This window comes from Pristiophorus japonicus, unplaced genomic scaffold (genome assembly GCF_044704955.1).
Source record: "Pristiophorus japonicus isolate sPriJap1 unplaced genomic scaffold, sPriJap1.hap1 HAP1_SCAFFOLD_29, whole genome shotgun sequence".
NCBI classification, from domain to species: domain Eukaryota; kingdom Metazoa; phylum Chordata; class Chondrichthyes; family Pristiophoridae; genus Pristiophorus; species Pristiophorus japonicus.
This window is the reverse complement of record NW_027252668.1, coordinates 7474401-7493936: the sequence shown is the minus strand read 5'-3', so window position 1 is coordinate 7493936 and position 19536 is coordinate 7474401. Positions and strand designations below refer to the sequence as shown.

The 19536-nt window shown below is 45.4% G+C and overlaps 1 protein-coding gene and 14 non-coding genes across 15 annotated transcripts in view; 14 read left to right on the top strand and 1 right to left on the bottom strand.

Annotated features, from left to right (window-relative positions):
• Positions 1 to 19536, bottom strand: part of LOC139248232 (zinc finger protein 84-like) — a 1036220-nt gene that overhangs the window by 693158 nt on the left and 323526 nt on the right. The gene's annotated exons all lie outside the window — the stretch shown is intronic.
• On the top strand, positions 171 to 241 carry trnag-gcc (transfer RNA glycine (anticodon GCC)). The gene has a single exon. It is a non-coding gene; the product is annotated as a tRNA-Gly (tRNA).
• Positions 1646 to 1716, top strand: trnag-gcc (transfer RNA glycine (anticodon GCC)). The gene has a single exon. It is a non-coding gene; the product is annotated as a tRNA-Gly (tRNA).
• On the top strand, positions 3120 to 3190 carry trnag-gcc (transfer RNA glycine (anticodon GCC)). Its single transcript has one exon. It is a non-coding gene; the product is annotated as a tRNA-Gly (tRNA).
• trnag-gcc (transfer RNA glycine (anticodon GCC)) lies at positions 4595 to 4665 on the top strand. The gene has a single exon. It is a non-coding gene; the product is annotated as a tRNA-Gly (tRNA).
• On the top strand, positions 6068 to 6138 carry trnag-gcc (transfer RNA glycine (anticodon GCC)). Its single transcript has one exon. It is a non-coding gene; the product is annotated as a tRNA-Gly (tRNA).
• Positions 7542 to 7612, top strand: trnag-gcc (transfer RNA glycine (anticodon GCC)). The gene has a single exon. It is a non-coding gene; the product is annotated as a tRNA-Gly (tRNA).
• On the top strand, positions 9017 to 9087 carry trnag-gcc (transfer RNA glycine (anticodon GCC)). Its single transcript has one exon. It is a non-coding gene; the product is annotated as a tRNA-Gly (tRNA).
• trnag-gcc (transfer RNA glycine (anticodon GCC)) lies at positions 10491 to 10561 on the top strand. Its single transcript has one exon. It is a non-coding gene; the product is annotated as a tRNA-Gly (tRNA).
• trnag-gcc (transfer RNA glycine (anticodon GCC)) lies at positions 11966 to 12036 on the top strand. Its single transcript has one exon. It is a non-coding gene; the product is annotated as a tRNA-Gly (tRNA).
• On the top strand, positions 13440 to 13510 carry trnag-gcc (transfer RNA glycine (anticodon GCC)). The gene has a single exon. It is a non-coding gene; the product is annotated as a tRNA-Gly (tRNA).
• trnag-gcc (transfer RNA glycine (anticodon GCC)) lies at positions 14914 to 14984 on the top strand. Its single transcript has one exon. It is a non-coding gene; the product is annotated as a tRNA-Gly (tRNA).
• On the top strand, positions 16388 to 16458 carry trnag-gcc (transfer RNA glycine (anticodon GCC)). Its single transcript has one exon. It is a non-coding gene; the product is annotated as a tRNA-Gly (tRNA).
• On the top strand, positions 17862 to 17932 carry trnag-gcc (transfer RNA glycine (anticodon GCC)). The gene has a single exon. It is a non-coding gene; the product is annotated as a tRNA-Gly (tRNA).
• Positions 19336 to 19406, top strand: trnag-gcc (transfer RNA glycine (anticodon GCC)). Its single transcript has one exon. It is a non-coding gene; the product is annotated as a tRNA-Gly (tRNA).

The following is a 19536-nucleotide window of genomic DNA, read 5'->3' as shown; positions in this document are numbered from 1 at the left end:
GAATGGTGGTGCTGGCTGGAAGGGACGAATGGCCTACTCCTGCACCTACTTTCTAAGTTTCTATGTTTCTATCTTCAGAATATGAGGTGCTTTGTTGCTCTTCGCCTTTTATTAACAAAAATTAAACACTAATTGCACTATCTTTAAACTTGAATGTGTTCGTAATGTGAGCATTGGTGGTTCAGGGGTAGAATTCTCGCCTGCCACGCGGGAGACCCGGGTTCGATTCCCGGTCAATGCAGTGTTTATGGAAGTATTTCACAAAGCGTGTATTTAAAAATTAAACTTCCCGACTGTTTCAAGAGCGGACACAGAGAGGAGCGGCTGTTAAATGAGCGGGGGCACAGATATCCTTCGGTACAAAGAGCGGGAGCAGTGAGGATCGCTTGTAACGTGAGGGAGCAAAGGATTTGAGTTATTTTTCAAATAGCACGAGCAGAGGGAAGCGGCAATTTAAAAAGCGAGAACACACAGGAGTGGCTGTTTGCAGCACGGCAGCAGAGATGAGCGGGTGTTGAAAGAGCGGGAGCAAGTCTGGGCGGCAGTTTAATAAGGAGGAGCAGAAAGGAGCGGCGGTACCGTTTCCTCGAGCTGTGGCGATTTTCAATAATTCCATCAATGTAATATCTCCAACTTTGCAAATCACACCAAGCTGGGTTGCAGTGCGAGCTGCTAGGAGGCTGCAGCGGAATTGGACAGATTCGGTGGATGGCAGATGCCATATAATGAAGATAAGTGTGAGTTTATCCACTTTGGTGGCAAAACCTTGAAGGTAGAATGTTATCTGAATGTTGACCCATTTGTAAAAGCGGAGGGGTATTGAGACCTGGGTATTTTGTTACATCAGTCGTTGAAGTCATTCATACATACAGGTACAGCATGCAGTAAAGGAAGCCAAATGTCATGCTGGCCTTCATAGCGAGGAAATTAGGGTATCGGAGCATGGAGACTTGTACAGCACCTTGCTGAGACCAGACCTTGAGTATTGTGTGCAGTTATGATCATCTAATCTGAGGAAGGACATTCTTGCTTTTGAGGGAGTGTAGCGAATATTCACCAGATTGATTCCAGGGATGGCAGGACTGACATGAAGAAAGACTGGATCGACTAGGCTTATACTCGCTGGAATTTAGAAGAATGAGAGGGGAGCTCATAGAAACATTTAAAATTTGGTCGGGAATGGACAGGTTTGATGGCGTAAAAAGGTTCCCGCAGTCCGAATAAAGGAAGCCCAGTACCAGCGGTCACTGTCTTAGGATAAAGTGTAAACCATTTAGGACCGACACGAGGAGAATCTTCTTCACTCAGATCATTGTGAACCTGTGGAATTCTGTACCACAGAAAGATGTGGAAGCCAGTTGGATAGATATACTCAAAAGAGAGTGAGATATGGCCCTTACGGCTAAAGTGATCAAGGGGCATGGAGAGAAATCAGGAAGGGGAAGGGAAGTTGCATGCTCAGCCATGATCATATTGAATGGTGGTGCTGGCTGGAAGGGACGAATGGCCTACTCCTGCACCTACTTTCTAAGTTTCTATGTTTCTATCTTCAGAATATGAGGTGCTTTGTTGTTCTTCGCCTTTTATTAACAAAAATTAAACACTAATTGCACTATCTTTAAACTTGAATGTGTTCGTAATGTGAGCATTGGTGGTTCAGGGGTAGAATTCTCGCCTGCCACGCGGGAGACCCGGGTTCGATTCCCGGTCAATGCAGTGTTTATGGAAGTATTTCACAAAGCGTGTATTTAAAAATTAAACTTCCCGACTGTTTCAAGAGCGTACACAGAGAGGAGCGGCTGTTAAATGAGCGGGGGCACAGATATCCTTCGGTATAAAGAGCGGGAGCAGTGAGGATCGCTTGTAACGTGAGGGAGTAAAGGATTTGAGTTATTTTTCAAATAGCACGAGCAGAGGGAAGCAGCAATTTAAAAAGCGAGACACACAGGAGTGGCTGTTTGCAGCACGGCAGCAGAGATGAGCGGGTGTTGAAAGAGCGGGAGCAAGTCTGGGCGGCAGTTTAATAAGGAGGAGCAGAAAGGAGCGGCGGTACCGTTTCCTCGAGCTGTGGCGATTTTCAATAATTCCATCAATGTAATATCTCCAACTTTGCAAATCACACCAAGCTGGGTTGCAGTGCGAGCTGCTAGGAGGCTGCAGCGGAATTGGACAGATTAGGTGGATGGCAGATGCCATATAATGAAGATAAGTGTGAGTTTATCCACTTTGGTGGCAAAACCTTGAAGGTAGAATGTTATCTGAATGTTGACCGATTTGTAAAAGCGGAGGGGTATTGAGACCTGGGTATTTTGGGACATCAGTCGTTGAAGTCATTCATACATACAGGTACAGCATGCAGTAAAGGAAGCCAAATGTCATGCTGGCCTTCATAGCGAGGAGATTAGGGTATCGGAGCAGAGAGACTTGTACAGCACCTTGCTGAGACCAGACCTTGAGTATTGTGTGCAGTTATGATCATCTAATCTGAGGAAGGACATTCTTGCTTTTGAGGGAGTGTAGCGAATATTCATCAGATTGATTCCAGGGATGGCAGGACAGACATGAAGAAAGACTGGATCGACTAGGCTTATACTCGCTGGAATTTAGAAGAATGAGAGGGGAGCTCATAGAAACATTTAAAATTTGGTCGATAATGGACAGGTTTGATGGCGTAAAAAGGTTCCCGCAGTCCGAATAAAGGAAGCCCAGTACCAGCGGTCACTGTCTAAGGATAAAGTGTAAACCATTTAGGACCGACACGAGGAGCATCTTCTTCACTCAGATCATTGTGAACCTGTGGAATTCTGTACCACAGAAAGATGTGGAAGCCAGTTGGATAGATATACTCAAAAGACAGTGAGATATGGCCCTTACGGCTAAAGTGATCAAGGGGCATGGAGAGAAATCAGGAAGGGGAAGTGAAGTTGCATGCTCAGCCATGATCATATTGAATGGTGGTGCTGGCTGGAAGGGACGAATGGCCTACTCCTGCACCTACTTTCTAAGTTTCTATGTTTCTATCTTCAGAATATGAGGTGCTTTGTTGTTCTTCGCCTTTTATTAACAAAAATTAAACACTAATTGCACTATCTTTAAACTTGAATGTGTTCGTAATGTGAGCATTGGTGGTTCAGGGGTAGAATTCTCGCCTGCCACGCGGGAGACCCGGGTTCGATTCCCGGTCAATGCAGTGTTTATGGAAATATTTCACAAAGCGTGTATTTAAAAATTAAACTTCCCGACTGTTTCAAGAGCGTACACAGAGAGGAGCGGCTGTTAAATGAGCGGGGGCACAGATATCCTTCGGTACAAAGAGCGGGAGCAGTGAGGATCGCTTGTAACGTGAGGGAGCAAAGGATTTGAGTTATTTTTCAAATAGCACGAGCAGAGGGAAGCGGCAATTTAAAAAGCGAGAACACACAGGAGTGGCTGTTTGCAGCACGGCAGCAGAGATGAGCGGGTGTTGAAAGAGCGGGAGCAAGTCTGGGCGGCAGTTTAATAAGGAGGAGCAGAAAGGAGCGGCGGTACCGTTTCCTCGAGCTGTGGCGATTTTCAATAATTCCATCAATGTCATATCTCCAACTTTGCAAATCACACCAAGCTGGGTTGCAGTGCGAGCTGCTAGGAGGCTGCAGCGGAATTGGACAGATTCGGTGGATGGCAGATGCCATATAATGAAGATAAGTGTGAGTTTATCCACTTTGGTGGCAAAACCTTGAAGGTAGAATGTTATCTGAATGTTGACCGATTTGTAAAAGCGGAGGGGTATTGAGACCTGGGTATTTTGGGACATCAGTCGTTGAAGTCATTCATACATACAGGTACAGCATGCAGTAAAGGAAGCCAAATGTCATGCTGGCCTTCATAGCGAGGAGATTAGGGTATCGGAGCAGAGAGACTTGTACAGCACCTTGCTGAGACCAGACCTTGAGTATTGTGTGCAGTTATGATCATCTAATCTGAGGAAGGACATTCTTGCTTTTGAGGGAGTGTAGCGAATATTCATCAGATTGATTCCAGGGATGGCAGGACAGACATGAAGAAAGACTGGATCGACTAGGCTTATACTCGCTGGAATTTAGAAGAATGAGAGGGGAGCTCATAGAAACATTTAAAATTTGGTCGATAATGGACAGGTTTGATGGCGTAAAAAGGTTCCCGCAGTCCGAATAAAGGAAGCCCAGTACCAGCGGTCACTGTCTAAGGATAAAGTGTAAACCATTTAGGACCGACACGAGGAGCATCTTCTTCACTCAGATCATTGTGAACCTGTGGAATTCTGTACCACAGAAAGATGTGGAAGCCAGTTGGATAGATATACTCAAAAGACAGTGAGATATGGCCCGTACGGCTAAAGTGATCAAGGGGCATGGAGAGAAATCAGGAAGGGGAAGTGAAGTTGCATGCTCAGCCATGATCATATTGAATGGTGGTGCTGGCTGGAAGGGACGAATGGCCTACTCCTGCACCTACTTTCTAAGTTTCTATGTTTCTATCTTCAGAATATGAGGTGCTTTGTTGTTCTTCGCCTTTTATTAACAAAAATTAAACACTAATTGCACTATCTTTAAACTTGAATGTGTTCGTAATGTGAGCATTGGTGGTTCAGGGGTAGAATTCTCGCCTGCCACGCGGGAGACCCGGGTTCGATTCCCGGTCAATGCAGTGTTTATGGAAGTATTTCACAAAGCGTGTATTTAAAAATTAAACTTCCCGACTGTTTCAAGAGCGGACACAGAGAGGAGCGGCTGTTAAATGAGCGGGGGCACAGAATCCTTCGGTATAAAGAGCGGGAGCAGTGAGGATCGCTTGTAACGTGAGGGAGTAAAGGATTTGAGTTATTTTTCAAATAGCACGAGCAGAGGGAAGCAGCAATTTAAAAAGCGAGACACACAGGAGTGGCTGTTTGCAGCACGGCAGCAGAGATGAGCGGGTGTTGAAAGAGCGGGAGCAAGTCTGGGCGGCAGTTTAATAAGGAGGAGCAGAAAGGAGCGGCGGTACCGTTTCCTCGAGCTGTGGCGATTTTCAATAATTCCATCAATGTAATATCTCCAACTTTGCAAATCACACCAAGCTGGGTTGCAGTGCGAGCTGCTAGGAGGCTGCAGCGGAATTGGACAGATTAGGTGGATGGCAGATGCCATATAATGAAGATAAGTGTGAGTTTATCCACTTTGGTGGCAAAACCTTGAAGGTAGAATGTTATCTGAATGTTGACCGATTTGTAAAAGCGGAGGGGTATTGAGACCTGGGTATTTTGGGACATCAGTCGTTGAAGTCATTCATACATACAGGTACAGCATGCAGTAAAGGAAGCCAAATGTCATGCTGGCCTTCATAGCGAGGAGATTAGGGTATCGGAGCAGAGAGACTTGTACAGCACCTTGCTGAGACCAGACCTTGAGTATTGTGTGCAGTTATGATCATCTAATCTGAGGAAGGACATTCTTGCTTTTGAGGGAGTGTAGCGAATATTCATCAGATTGATTCCAGGGATGGCAGGACAGACATGAAGAAAGACTGGATCGACTAGGCTTATACTCGCTGGAATTTAGAAGAATGAGAGGGGAGCTCATAGAAACATTTAAAATTTGGTCGGGAATGGACAGGTTTGATGGCGTAAAAAGGTTCCCGCAGTCCGAATAAAGGAAGCCCAGTACCAGCGGTCACTGTCTAAGGATAAAGTGTAAACCATTTAGGACCGACACGAGGAGCATCTTCTTCACTCAGATCATTGTGAACCTGTGGAATTATGTGCCACAGAAAGATGTGGAAGCCAGTTGGATAGATATACTCAAAAGACAGTGAGATATGGCCCTTACGGCTAAAGTGATCAAGGGGCATGGAGAGAAATCAGGAAGGGGAAGTGAAGTTGCATGCTCAGCCATGATCATATTGAATGGTGGTGCTGGCTGGAAGGGACGAATGGCCTACTCCTGCACCTACTTTCTAAGTTTCTATGTTTCTATCTTCAGAATATGAGGTGCTTTGTTGTTCTTCGCCTTTTATTAACAAAAATTAAACACTAATTGCACTATCTTTAAACTTGAATGTGTTCGTAATGTGAGCATTGGTGGTTCAGGGGTAGAATTCTCGCCTGCCACGCGGGAGACCCGGGTTCGATTCCCGGTCAATGCAGTGTTTATGGAAGTATTTCACAAAGCGTGTATTTAAAAATTAAACTTCCCGACTGTTTCAAGAGCGTACACAGAGAGGAGCGGCTGTTAAATGAGCGGGGGCACAGATATCCTTCGGTATAAAGAGCGGGAGCAGTGAGGATCGCTTGTAACGTGAGGGAGTAAAGGATTTGAGTTATTTTTCAAATAACACGAGCAGAGGGAAGCAGCAATTTAAAAAGCGAGACACACAGGAGTGGCTGTTTGCAGCACGGCAGCAGAGATGAGCGGGTGTTGAAAGAGCGGGAGCAAGTCTGGGCGGCAGTTTAATGAGGAGGAGCAGAAAGGAGCGGCGGCACCGTTTCCTCGAGCTGTGGCGATTTTCAATAATTCCATCAATGTAATATCTCCAACTTTGCAAATCACACCAAGCTGGGTTGCAGTGCGAGCTGCTAGGAGGCTGCAGCGGAATTGGACAGATTAGGTGGATGGCAGATGCCATATAATGAAGATAAGTGTGAGTTTATCCACTTTGGTGGCAAAACCTTGAAGGTAGAATGTTATCTGAATGTTGACCGATTTGTAAAAGCGGAGGGGTATTGAGACCTGGGTATTTTGGGACATCAGTCGTTGAAGTCATTCATACATACAGGTACAGCATGCAGTAAAGGAAGCCAAATGTCATGCTGGCCTTCATAGCGAGGAGATTAGGGTATCGGAGCAGAGAGACTTGTACAGCACCTTGCTGAGACCAGACCTTGAGTATTGTGTGCAGTTATGATCATCTAATCTGAGGAAGGACATTCTTGCTTTTGAGGGAGTGTAGCGAATATTCATCAGATTGATTCCAGGGATGGCAGGACAGACATGAAGAAAGACTGGATCGACTAGGCTTATACTCGCTGGAATTTAGAAGAATGAGAGGGGAGCTCATAGAAACATTTAAAATTTGGTCGGGAATGGACAGGTTTGATGGCGTAAAAAGGTTCCCGCAGTCCGAATAAAGGAAGCCCAGTACCAGCGGTCACTGTCTAAGGATAAAGTGTAAACCATTTAGGACCGACACGAGGAGCATCTTCTTCACTCAGATCATTGTGAACCTGTGGAATTCTGTACCACAGAAAGATGTGGAAGCCAGTTGGATAGATATACTCAAAAGACAGTGAGATATGGCCCTTACGGCTAAAGTGATCAAGGGGCATGGAGAGAAATCAGGAAGGGGAAGTGAAGTTGCATGCTCAGCCATGATCATATTGAATGGTGGTGCTGGCTGGAAGGGACGAATGGCCTACTCCTGCACCTACTTTCTAAGTTTCTATGTTTCTATCTTCAGAATATGAGGTGCTTTGTTGCTCTTCGCCTTTTATTAACAAAAATTAAACACTAATTGCACTATCTTTAAACTTGAATGTGTTCGTAATGTGAGCATTGGTGGTTCAGGGGTAGAATTCTCGCCTGCCACGCGGGAGACCCGGGTTCGATTCCCGGTCAATGCAGTGTTTATGGAAGTATTTCACAAAGCGTGTATTTAAAAATTAAACTTCCCGACTGTTTCAAGAGCGGACACAGAGAGGAGCGGCTGTTAAATGAGCGGGGGCACAGATATCCTTCGGTACAAAGAGCGGGAGCAGTGAGGATCGCTTGTAACGTGAGGGAGCAAAGGATTTGAGTTATTTTTCAAATAGCACGAGCAGAGGGAAGCGGCAATTTAAAAAGCGAGAACACACAGGAGTGGCTGTTTGCAGCACGGCAGCAGAGATGAGCGGGTGTTGAAAGAGCGGGAGCAAGTCTGGGCGGCAGTTTAATAAGGAGGAGCAGAAAGGAGCGGCGGTACCGTTTCCTCGAGCTGTGGCGATTTTCAATAATTCCATCAATGTAATATCTCCAACTTTGCAAATCACACCAAGCTGGGTTGCAGTGCGAGCTGCTAGGAGGCTGCAGCGGAATTGGACAGATTCGGTGGATGGCAGATGCCATATAATGAAGATAAGTGTGAGTTTATCCACTTTGGTGGCAAAACCTTGAAGGTAGAATGTTATCTGAATGTTGACCCATTTGTAAAAGCGGAGGGGTATTGAGACCTGGGTATTTTGTTACATCAGTCGTTGAAGTCATTCATACATACAGGTACAGCATGCAGTAAAGGAAGCCAAATGTCATGCTGGCCTTCATAGCGAGGAAATTAGGGTATCGGAGCATGGAGACTTGTACAGCACCTTGCTGAGACCAGACCTTGAGTATTGTGTGCAGTTATGATCATCTAATCTGAGGAAGGACATTCTTGCTTTTGAGGGAGTGTAGCGAATATTCACCAGATTGATTCCAGGGATGGCAGGACTGACATGAAGAAAGACTGGATCGACTAGGCTTATACTCGCTGGAATTTAGAAGAATGAGAGGGGAGCTCATAGAAACATTTAAAATTTGGTCGGGAATGGACAGGTTTGATGGCGTAAAAAGGTTCCCGCAGTCCGAATAAAGGAAGCCCAGTACCAGCGGTCACTGTCTTAGGATAAAGTGTAAACCATTTAGGACCGACACGAGGAGAATCTTCTTCACTCAGATCATTGTGAACCTGTGGAATTCTGTACCACAGAAAGATGTGGAAGCCAGTTGGATAGATATACTCAAAAGAGAGTGAGATATGGCCCTTACGGCTAAAGTGATCAAGGGGCATGGAGAGAAATCAGGAAGGGGAAGGGAAGTTGCATGCTCAGCCATGATCATATTGAATGGTGGTGCTGGCTGGAAGGGACGAATGGCCTACTCCTGCACCTACTTTCTAAGTTTCTATGTTTCTATCTTCAGAATATGAGGTGCTTTGTTGTTCTTCGCCTTTTATTAACAAAAATTAAACACTAATTGCACTATCTTTAAACTTGAATGTGTTCGTAATGTGAGCATTGGTGGTTCAGGGGTAGAATTCTCGCCTGCCACGCGGGAGACCCGGGTTCGATTCCCGGTCAATGCAGTGTTTATGGAAGTATTTCACAAAGCGTGTATTTAAAAATTAAACTTCCCGACTGTTTCAAGAGCGTACACAGAGAGGAGCGGCTGTTAAATGAGCGGGGGCACAGATATCCTTCGGTATAAAGAGCGGGAGCAGTGAGGATCGCTTGTAACGTGAGGGAGTAAAGGATTTGAGTTATTTTTCAAATAGCACGAGCAGAGGGAAGCAGCAATTTAAAAAGCGAGACACACAGGAGTGGCTGTTTGCAGCACGGCAGCAGAGATGAGCGGGTGTTGAAAGAGCGGGAGCAAGTCTGGGCGGCAGTTTAATAAGGAGGAGCAGAAAGGAGCGGCGGTACCGTTTCCTCGAGCTGTGGCGATTTTCAATAATTCCATCAATGTAATATCTCCAACTTTGCAAATCACACCAAGCTGGGTTGCAGTGCGAGCTGCTAGGAGGCTGCAGCGGAATTGGACAGATTAGGTGGATGGCAGATGCCATATAATGAAGATAAGTGTGAGTTTATCCACTTTGGTGGCAAAACCTTGAAGGTAGAATGTTATCTGAATGTTGACCGATTTGTAAAAGCGGAGGGGTATTGAGACCTGGGTATTTTGGGACATCAGTCGTTGAAGTCATTCATACATACAGGTACAGCATGCAGTAAAGGAAGCCAAATGTCATGCTGGCCTTCATAGCGAGGAGATTAGGGTATCGGAGCAGAGAGACTTGTACAGCACCTTGCTGAGACCAGACCTTGAGTATTGTGTGCAGTTATGATCATCTAATCTGAGGAAGGACATTCTTGCTTTTGAGGGAGTGTAGCGAATATTCATCAGATTGATTCCAGGGATGGCAGGACAGACATGAAGAAAGACTGGATCGACTAGGCTTATACTCGCTGGAATTTAGAAGAATGAGAGGGGAGCTCATAGAAACATTTAAAATTTGGTCGATAATGGACAGGTTTGATGGCGTAAAAAGGTTCCCGCAGTCCGAATAAAGGAAGCCCAGTACCAGCGGTCACTGTCTAAGGATAAAGTGTAAACCATTTAGGACCGACACGAGGAGCATCTTCTTCACTCAGATCATTGTGAACCTGTGGAATTCTGTACCACAGAAAGATGTGGAAGCCAGTTGGATAGATATACTCAAAAGACAGTGAGATATGGCCCTTACGGCTAAAGTGATCAAGGGGCATGGAGAGAAATCAGGAAGGGGAAGTGAAGTTGCATGCTCAGCCATGATCATATTGAATGGTGGTGCTGGCTGGAAGGGACGAATGGCCTACTCCTGCACCTACTTTCTAAGTTTCTATGTTTCTATCTTCAGAATATGAGGTGCTTTGTTGTTCTTCGCCTTTTATTAACAAAAATTAAACACTAATTGCACTATCTTTAAACTTGAATGTGTTCGTAATGTGAGCATTGGTGGTTCAGGGGTAGAATTCTCGCCTGCCACGCGGGAGACCCGGGTTCGATTCCCGGTCAATGCAGTGTTTATGGAAATATTTCACAAAGCGTGTATTTAAAAATTAAACTTCCCGACTGTTTCAAGAGCGTACACAGAGAGGAGCGGCTGTTAAATGAGCGGGGGCACAGATATCCTTCGGTACAAAGAGCGGGAGCAGTGAGGATCGCTTGTAACGTGAGGGAGCAAAGGATTTGAGTTATTTTTCAAATAGCACGAGCAGAGGGAAGCGGCAATTTAAAAAGCGAGAACACACAGGAGTGGCTGTTTGCAGCACGGCAGCAGAGATGAGCGGGTGTTGAAAGAGCGGGAGCAAGTCTGGGCGGCAGTTTAATAAGGAGGAGCAGAAAGGAGCGGCGGTACCGTTTCCTCGAGCTGTGGCGATTTTCAATAATTCCATCAATGTCATATCTCCAACTTTGCAAATCACACCAAGCTGGGTTGCAGTGCGAGCTGCTAGGAGGCTGCAGCGGAATTGGACAGATTCGGTGGATGGCAGATGCCATATAATGAAGATAAGTGTGAGTTTATCCACTTTGGTGGCAAAACCTTGAAGGTAGAATGTTATCTGAATGTTGACCCATTTGTAAAAGCGGAGGGGTATTGAGACCTGGGTATTTTGTTACATCAGTCGTTGAAGTCATTCATACATACAGGTACAGCATGCAGTAAAGGAAGCCAAATGTCATGCTGGCCTTCATAGCGAGGAAATTAGGGTATCGGAGCATGGAGACTTGTACAGCACCTTGCTGAGACCAGACCTTGAGTATTGTGTGCAGTTATGATCATCTAATCTGAGGAAGGACATTCTTGCTTTTGAGGGAGTGTAGCGAATATTCACCAGATTGATTCCAGGGATGGCAGGACTGACATGAAGAAAGACTGGATCGACTAGGCTTATACTCGCTGGAATTTAGAAGAATGAGAGGGGAGCTCATAGAAACATTTAAAATTTGGTCGGGAATGGACAGGTTTGATGGCGTAAAAAGGTTCCCGCAGTCCGAATAAAGGAAGCCCAGTACCAGCGGTCACTGTCTTAGGATAAAGTGTAAACCATTTAGGACCGACACGAGGAGAATCTTCTTCACTCAGATCATTGTGAACCTGTGGAATTCTGTACCACAGAAAGATGTGGAAGCCAGTTGGATAGATATACTCAAAAGAGAGTGAGATATGGCCCTTACGGCTAAAGTGATCAAGGGGCATGGAGAGAAATCAGGAAGGGGAAGGGAAGTTGCATGCTCAGCCATGATCATATTGAATGGTGGTGCTGGCTGGAAGGGACGAATGGCCTACTCCTGCACCTACTTTCTAAGTTTCTATGTTTCTATCTTCAGAATATGAGGTGCTTTGTTGTTCTTCGCCTTTTATTAACAAAAATTAAACACTAATTGCACTATCTTTAAACTTGAATGTGTTCGTAATGTGAGCATTGGTGGTTCAGGGGTAGAATTCTCGCCTGCCACGCGGGAGACCCGGGTTCGATTCCCGGTCAATGCAGTGTTTATGGAAGTATTTCACAAAGCGTGTATTTAAAAATTAAACTTCCCGACTGTTTCAAGAGCGTACACAGAGAGGAGCGGCTGTTAAATGAGCGGGGGCACAGATATCCTTCGGTATAAAGAGCGGGAGCAGTGAGGATCGCTTGTAACGTGAGGGAGTAAAGGATTTGAGTTATTTTTCAAATAGCACGAGCAGAGGGAAGCAGCAATTTAAAAAGCGAGACACACAGGAGTGGCTGTTTGCAGCACGGCAGCAGAGATGAGCGGGTGTTGAAAGAGCGGGAGCAAGTCTGGGCGGCAGTTTAATAAGGAGGAGCAGAAAGGAGCGGCGGTACCGTTTCCTCGAGCTGTGGCGATTTTCAATAATTCCATCAATGTAATATCTCCAACTTTGCAAATCACACCAAGCTGGGTTGCAGTGCGAGCTGCTAGGAGGCTGCAGCGGAATTGGACAGATTAGGTGGATGGCAGATGCCATATAATGAAGATAAGTGTGAGTTTATCCACTTTGGTGGCAAAACCTTGAAGGTAGAATGTTATCTGAATGTTGACCGATTTGTAAAAGCGGAGGGGTATTGAGACCTGGGTATTTTGGGACATCAGTCGTTGAAGTCATTCATACATACAGGTACAGCATGCAGTAAAGGAAGCCAAATGTCATGCTGGCCTTCATAGCGAGGAGATTAGGGTATCGGAGCAGAGAGACTTGTACAGCACCTTGCTGAGACCAGACCTTGAGTATTGTGTGCAGTTATGATCATCTAATCTGAGGAAGGACATTCTTGCTTTTGAGGGAGTGTAGCGAATATTCATCAGATTGATTCCAGGGATGGCAGGACAGACATGAAGAAAGACTGGATCGACTAGGCTTATACTCGCTGGAATTTAGAAGAATGAGAGGGGAGCTCATAGAAACATTTAAAATTTGGTCGATAATGGACAGGTTTGATGGCGTAAAAAGGTTCCCGCAGTCCGAATAAAGGAAGCCCAGTACCAGCGGTCACTGTCTAAGGATAAAGTGTAAACCATTTAGGACCGACACGAGGAGCATCTTCTTCACTCAGATCATTGTGAACCTGTGGAATTCTGTACCACAGAAAGATGTGGAAGCCAGTTGGATAGATATACTCAAAAGACAGTGAGATATGGCCCGTACGGCTAAAGTGATCAAGGGGCATGGAGAGAAATCAGGAAGGGGAAGTGAAGTTGCATGCTCAGCCATGATCATATTGAATGGTGGTGCTGGCTGGAAGGGACGAATGGCCTACTCCTGCACCTACTTTCTAAGTTTCTATGTTTCTATCTTCAGAATATGAGGTGCTTTGTTGCTCTTCGCCTTTTATTAACAAAAATTAAACACTAATTGCACTATCTTTAAACTTGAATGTGTTCGTAATGTGAGCATTGGTGGTTCAGGGGTAGAATTCTCGCCTGCCACGCGGGAGACCCGGGTTCGATTCCCGGTCAATGCAGTGTTTATGGAAGTATTTCACAATGCGTGTATTTAAAAATTAAACTTCCCGACTGTTTCAAGAGCGTACACAGAGAGGAGCGGCTGTTAAATGAGCGGGGGCACAGATATCCTTCGGTATAAAGAGCGGGAGCAGTGAGGATCGCTTGTAACGTGAGGGAGTAAAGGATTTGAGTTATTTTTCAAATAGCACGAGCAGAGGGAAGCAGCAATTTAAAAAGCGAGACACACAGGAGTGGCTGTTTGCAGCACGGCAGCAGAGATGAGCGGGTGTTGAAAGAGCGGGAGCAAGTCTGGGCGGCAGTTTAATAAGGAGGAGCAGAAAGGAGCGGCGGTACCGTTTCCTCGAGCTGTGGCGATTTTCAATAATTCCATCAATGTAATATCTCCAACTTTGCAAATCACACCAAGCTGGGTTGCAGTGCGAGCTGCTAGGAGGCTGCAGCGGAATTGGACAGATTAGGTGGATGGCAGATGCCATATAATGAAGATAAGTGTGAGTTTATCCACTTTGGTGGCAAAACCTTGAAGGTAGAATGTTATCTGAATGTTGACCGATTTGTAAAAGCGGAGGGGCATTGAGACCTGGGTATTTTGGGACATCAGTCGTTGAAGTCATTCATACATACAGGTACAGCATGCAGTAAAGGAAGCCAAATGTCATGCTGGCCTTCATAGCGAGGAGATTAGGGTATCGGAGCAGAGAGACTTGTACAGCACCTTGCTGAGACCAGACCTTGAGTATTGTGTGCAGTTATGATCATCTAATCTGAGGAAGGACATTCTTGCTTTTGAGGGAGTGTAGCGAATATTCATCAGATTGATTCCAGGGATGGCAGGACAGACATGAAGAAAGACTGGATCGACTAGGCTTATACTCGCTGGAATTTAGAAGAATGAGAGGGGAGCTCATAGAAACATTTAAAATTTGGTCGGGAATGGACAGGTTTGATGGCGTAAAAAGGTTCCCGCAGTCCGAATAAAGGAAGCCCAGTACCAGCGGTCACTGTCTAAGGATAAAGTGTAAACCATTTAGGACCGACACGAGGAGAATCTTCTTCACTCAGATCATTGTGAACCTGTGGAATTCTGTACCACAGAAAGATGTGGAAGCCAGTTGGATAGATATACTCAAAAGAGAGTGAGATATGGCCCTTACGGCTAAAGTGATCAAGGGGCATGGAGAGAAATCAGGAAGGGGAAGTGAAGTTGCATGCTCAGCCATGATCATATTGAATGGTGGTGCTGGCTGGAAGGGACGAATGGCCTACTCCTGCACCTACTTTCTAAGTTTCTATGTTTCTATCTTCAGAATATGAGGTGCTTTGTTGTTCTTCGCCTTTTATTAACAAAAATTAAACACTAATTGCACTATCTTTAAACTTGAATGTGTTCGTAATGTGAGCATTGGTGGTTCAGGGGTAGAATTCTCGCCTGCCACGCGGGAGACCCGGGTTCGATTCCCGGTCAATGCAGTGTTTATGGAAGTATTTCACAAAGCGTGTATTTAAAAATTAAACTTCCCGACTGTTTCAAGAGCGTACACAGAGAGGAGCGGCTGTTAAATGAGCGGGGGCACAGATATCCTTCGGTATAAAGAGCGGGAGCAGTGAGGATCGCTTGTAACGTGAGGGAGTAAAGGATTTGAGTTATTTTTCAAATAGCACGAGCAGAGGGAAGCAGCAATTTAAAAAGCGAGACACACAGGAGTGGCTGTTTGCAGCACGGCAGCAGAGATGAGCGGGTGTTGAAAGAGCGGGAGCAAGTCTGGGCGGCAGTTTAATAAGGAGGAGCAGAAAGGAGCGGCGGTACCGTTTCCTCGAGCTGTGGCGATTTTCAATAATTCCATCAATGTAATATCTCCAACTTTGCAAATCACACCAAGCTGGGTTGCAGTGCGAGCTGCTAGGAGGCTGCAGCGGAATTGGACAGATTAGGTGGATGGCAGATGCCATATAATGAAGATAAGTGTGAGTTTATCCACTTTGGTGGCAAAACCTTGAAGGTAGAATGTTATCTGAATGTTGACCGATTTGTAAAAGCGGAGGGGTATTGAGACCTGGGTATTTTGGGACATCAGTCGTTGAAGTCATTCATACATACAGGTACAGCATGCAGTAAAGGAAGCCAAATGTCATGCTGGCCTTCATAGCGAGGAGATTAGGGTATCGGAGCAGAGAGACTTGTACAGCACCTTGCTGAGACCAGACCTTGAGTATTGTGTGCAGTTATGATCATCTAATCTGAGGAAGGACATTCTTGCTTTTGAGGGAGTGTAGCGAATATTCATCAGATTGATTCCAGGGATGGCAGGACAGACATGAAGAAAGACTGGATCGACTAGGCTTATACTCGCTGGAATTTAGAAGAATGAGAGGGGAGCTCATAGAAACATTTAAAATTTGGTCGGGAATGGACAGGTTTGATGGCGTAAAAAGGTTCCCGCAGTCCGAATAAAGGAAGCCCAGTACCAGCGGTCACTGTCTAAGGATAAAGTGTAAACCATTTAGGACCGACACGAGGAGAATCTTCTTCACTCAGATCATTGTGAACCTGTGGAATTCTGTACCACAGAAAGATGTGGAAGCCAGTTGGATAGATATACTCAAAAGAGAGTGAGATATGGCCCTTACGGCTAAAGTGATCAAGGGGCATGGAGAGAAATCAGGAAGGGGAAGGGAAGTTGCATGCTCAGCCATGATCATATTGAATGGTGGTGCTGGCTGGAAGGGACGAATGGCCTACTCCTGCACCTACTTTCTAAGTTTCTATGTTTCTATCTTCAGAATATGAGGTGCTTTGTTGTTCTTCGCCTTTTATTAACAAAAATTAAACACTAATTGCACTATCTTTAAACTTGAATGTGTTCGTAATGTGAGCATTGGTGGTTCAGGGGTAGAATTCTCGCCTGCCACGCGGGAGACCCGGGTTCGATTCCCGGTCAATGCAGTGTTTATGGAAGTATTTCACAAAGCGTGTATTTAAAAATTAAACTTCCCGACTGTTTCAAGAGCGTACACAGAGAGGAGCGGCTGTTAAATGAGCGGGGGCACAGATATCCTTCGGTATAAAGAGCGGGAGCAGTGAGGATCGCTTGTAACGTGAGGGAGTAAAGGATTTGAGTTATTTTTCAAATAGCACGAGCAGAGGGAAGCAGCAATTTAAAAAGCGAGACACACAGGAGTGGCTGTTTGCAGCACGGCAGCAGAGATGAGCGGGTGTTGAAAGAGCGGGAGCAAGTCTGGGCGGCAGTTTAATAAGGAGGAGCAGAAAGGAGCGGCGGTACCGTTTCCTCGAGCTGTGGCGATTTTCAATAATTCCATCAATGTAATATCTCCAACTTTGCAAATCACACCAAGCTGGGTTGCAGTGCGAGCTGCTAGGAGGCTGCAGCGGAATTGGACAGATTAGGTGGATGGCAGATGCCATATAATGAAGATAAGTGTGAGTTTATCCACTTTGGTGGCAAAACCTTGAAGGTAGAATGTTATCTGAATGTTGACCGATTTGTAAAAGCGGAGGGGTATTGAGACCTGGGTATTTTGGGACATCAGTCGTTGAAGTCATTCATACATACAGGTACAGCATGCAGTAAAGGAAGCCAAATGTCATGCTGGCCTTCATAGCGAGGAGATTAGGGTATCGGAGCAGAGAGACTTGTACAGCACCTTGCTGAGACCAGACCTTGAGTATTGTGTGCAGTTATGATCATCTAATCTGAGGAAGGACATTCTTGCTTTTGAGGGAGTGTAGCGAATATTCATCAGATTGATTCCAGGGATGGCAGGACAGACATGAAGAAAGACTGGATCGACTAGGCTTATACTCGCTGGAATTTAGAAGAATGAGAGGGGAGCTCATAGAAACATTTAAAATTTGGTCGGGAATGGACAGGTTTGATGGCGTAAAAAGGTTCCCGCAGTCCGAATAAAGGAAGCCCAGTACCAGCGGTCACTGTCTAAGGATAAAGTGTAAACCATTTAGGACCGACACGAGGAGCATCTTCTTCACTCAGATCATTGTGAACCTGTGGAATTCTGTACCACAGAAAGATGTGGAAGCCAGTTGGATAGATATACTCAAAAGACAGTGAGATATGGCCCTTACGGCTAAAGTGATCAAGGGGCATGGAGAGAAATCAGGAAGGGGAAGTGAAGTTGCATGCTCAGCCATGATCATATTGAATGGTGGTGCTGGCTGGAAGGGACGAATGGCCTACTCCTGCACCTACTTTCTAAGTTTCTATGTTTCTATCTTCAGAATATGAGGTGCTTTGTTGTTCTTCGCCTTTTATTAACAAAAATTAAACACTAATTGCACTATCTTTAAACTTGAATGTGTTCGTAATGTGAGCATTGGTGGTTCAGGGGTAGAATTCTCGCCTGCCACGCGGGAGACCCGGGTTCGATTCCCGGCCAATGCAGTGTTTATGGAAGTCTTTCAGAAAGCGTGTATTTAAAAATTAAACTTCCCGACTGTTTCAAGAGCGTACACAGAGAGGAGCGGCTGTTAAATGAGCGGGGGCACAGATATCCTTCGGTATAAAGAGCGGGAGCAGTGAGGATCGCTTGTAACGTGAGGGAGTAAAGGATTTGAGTTATTTTTCAAATAGCACGAGCAGAGGGAAGCAGCAATTTAAAAAGCGAGACACACAGGAGTGGCTGTTTGCAGCACGGCAGCAGAGATGAGCGGGTGTTGAAAGAGCGGGAGCAAGTCTGGGCGGCAGTTTAATAAGGAGGAGCAGAAAGGAGCGGCGGTACCGTTTCCTCGAGCTGTGGCGATTTTCAATAATTCCATCAATGTAATATCTCCAACTTTGCAAATCACACCAAGCTGGGTTGCAGTGCGAGCTGCTAGGAGGCTGCAGCGGAATTGGACAGATTAGGTGGATGGCAGATGCCATATAATGAAGATAAGTGTGAGTTTATCCACTTTGGTGGCAAAACCTTGAAGGTAGAATGTTATCTGAATGTTGACCGATTTGTAAAAGCGGAGGGGTATTGAGACCTGGGTATTTTGGGACATCAGTCGTTGAAGTCATTCATACATACAGGTACAGCATGCAGTAAAGGAAGCCAAATGTCATGCTGGCCTTCATAGCGAGGAGATTAGGGTATCGGAGCAGAGAGACTTGTACAGCACCTTGCTGAGACCAGACCTTGAGTATTGTGTGCAGTTATGATCATCTAATCTGAGGAAGGACATTCTTGCTTTTGAGGGAGTGTAGCGAATATTCATCAGATTGATTCCAGGGATGGCAGGACAGACATGAAGAAAGACTGGATCGACTAGGCTTATACTCGCTGGAATTTAGAAGAATGAGAGGGGAGCTCATAGAAACATTTAAAATTTGGTCGATAATGGACAGGTTTGATGGCGTAAAAAGGTTCCCGCAGTCCGAATAAAGGAAGCCCAGTACCAGCGGTCACTGTCTAAGGATAAAGTGTAAACCATTTAGGACCGACACGAGGAGCATCTTCTTCACTCAGATCATTGTGAACCTGTGGAATTCTGTACCACAGAAAGATGTGGAAGCCAGTTGGATAGATATACTCAAAAGACAGTGAGATATGGCCCGTACGGCTAAAGTGATCAAGGGGCATGGAGAGAAATCAGGAAGGGGAAGTGAAGTTGCATGCTCAGCCATGATCATATTGAATGGTGGTGCTGGCTGGAAGGGACGAATGGCCTACTCCTGCACCTACTTTCTAAGTTTCTATGTTTCTATCTTCAGAATATGAGGTGCTTTGTTGTTCTTCGCCTTTTATTAACAAAAATTAAACACTAATTGCACTATCTTTAAACTTGAATGTGTTCGTAATGTGAGCATTGGTGGTTCAGGGGTAGAATTCTCGCCTGCCACGCGGGAGACCCGGGTTCGATTCCCGGTCAATGCAGTGTTTATGGAAGTATTTCACAAAGCGTGTATTTAAAAATTAAACTTCCCGACTGTTTCAAGAGCGGACACAGAGAGGAGCGGCTGTTAAATGAGCGGGGGCACAGATATCCTTCGGTATAAAGAGCGGG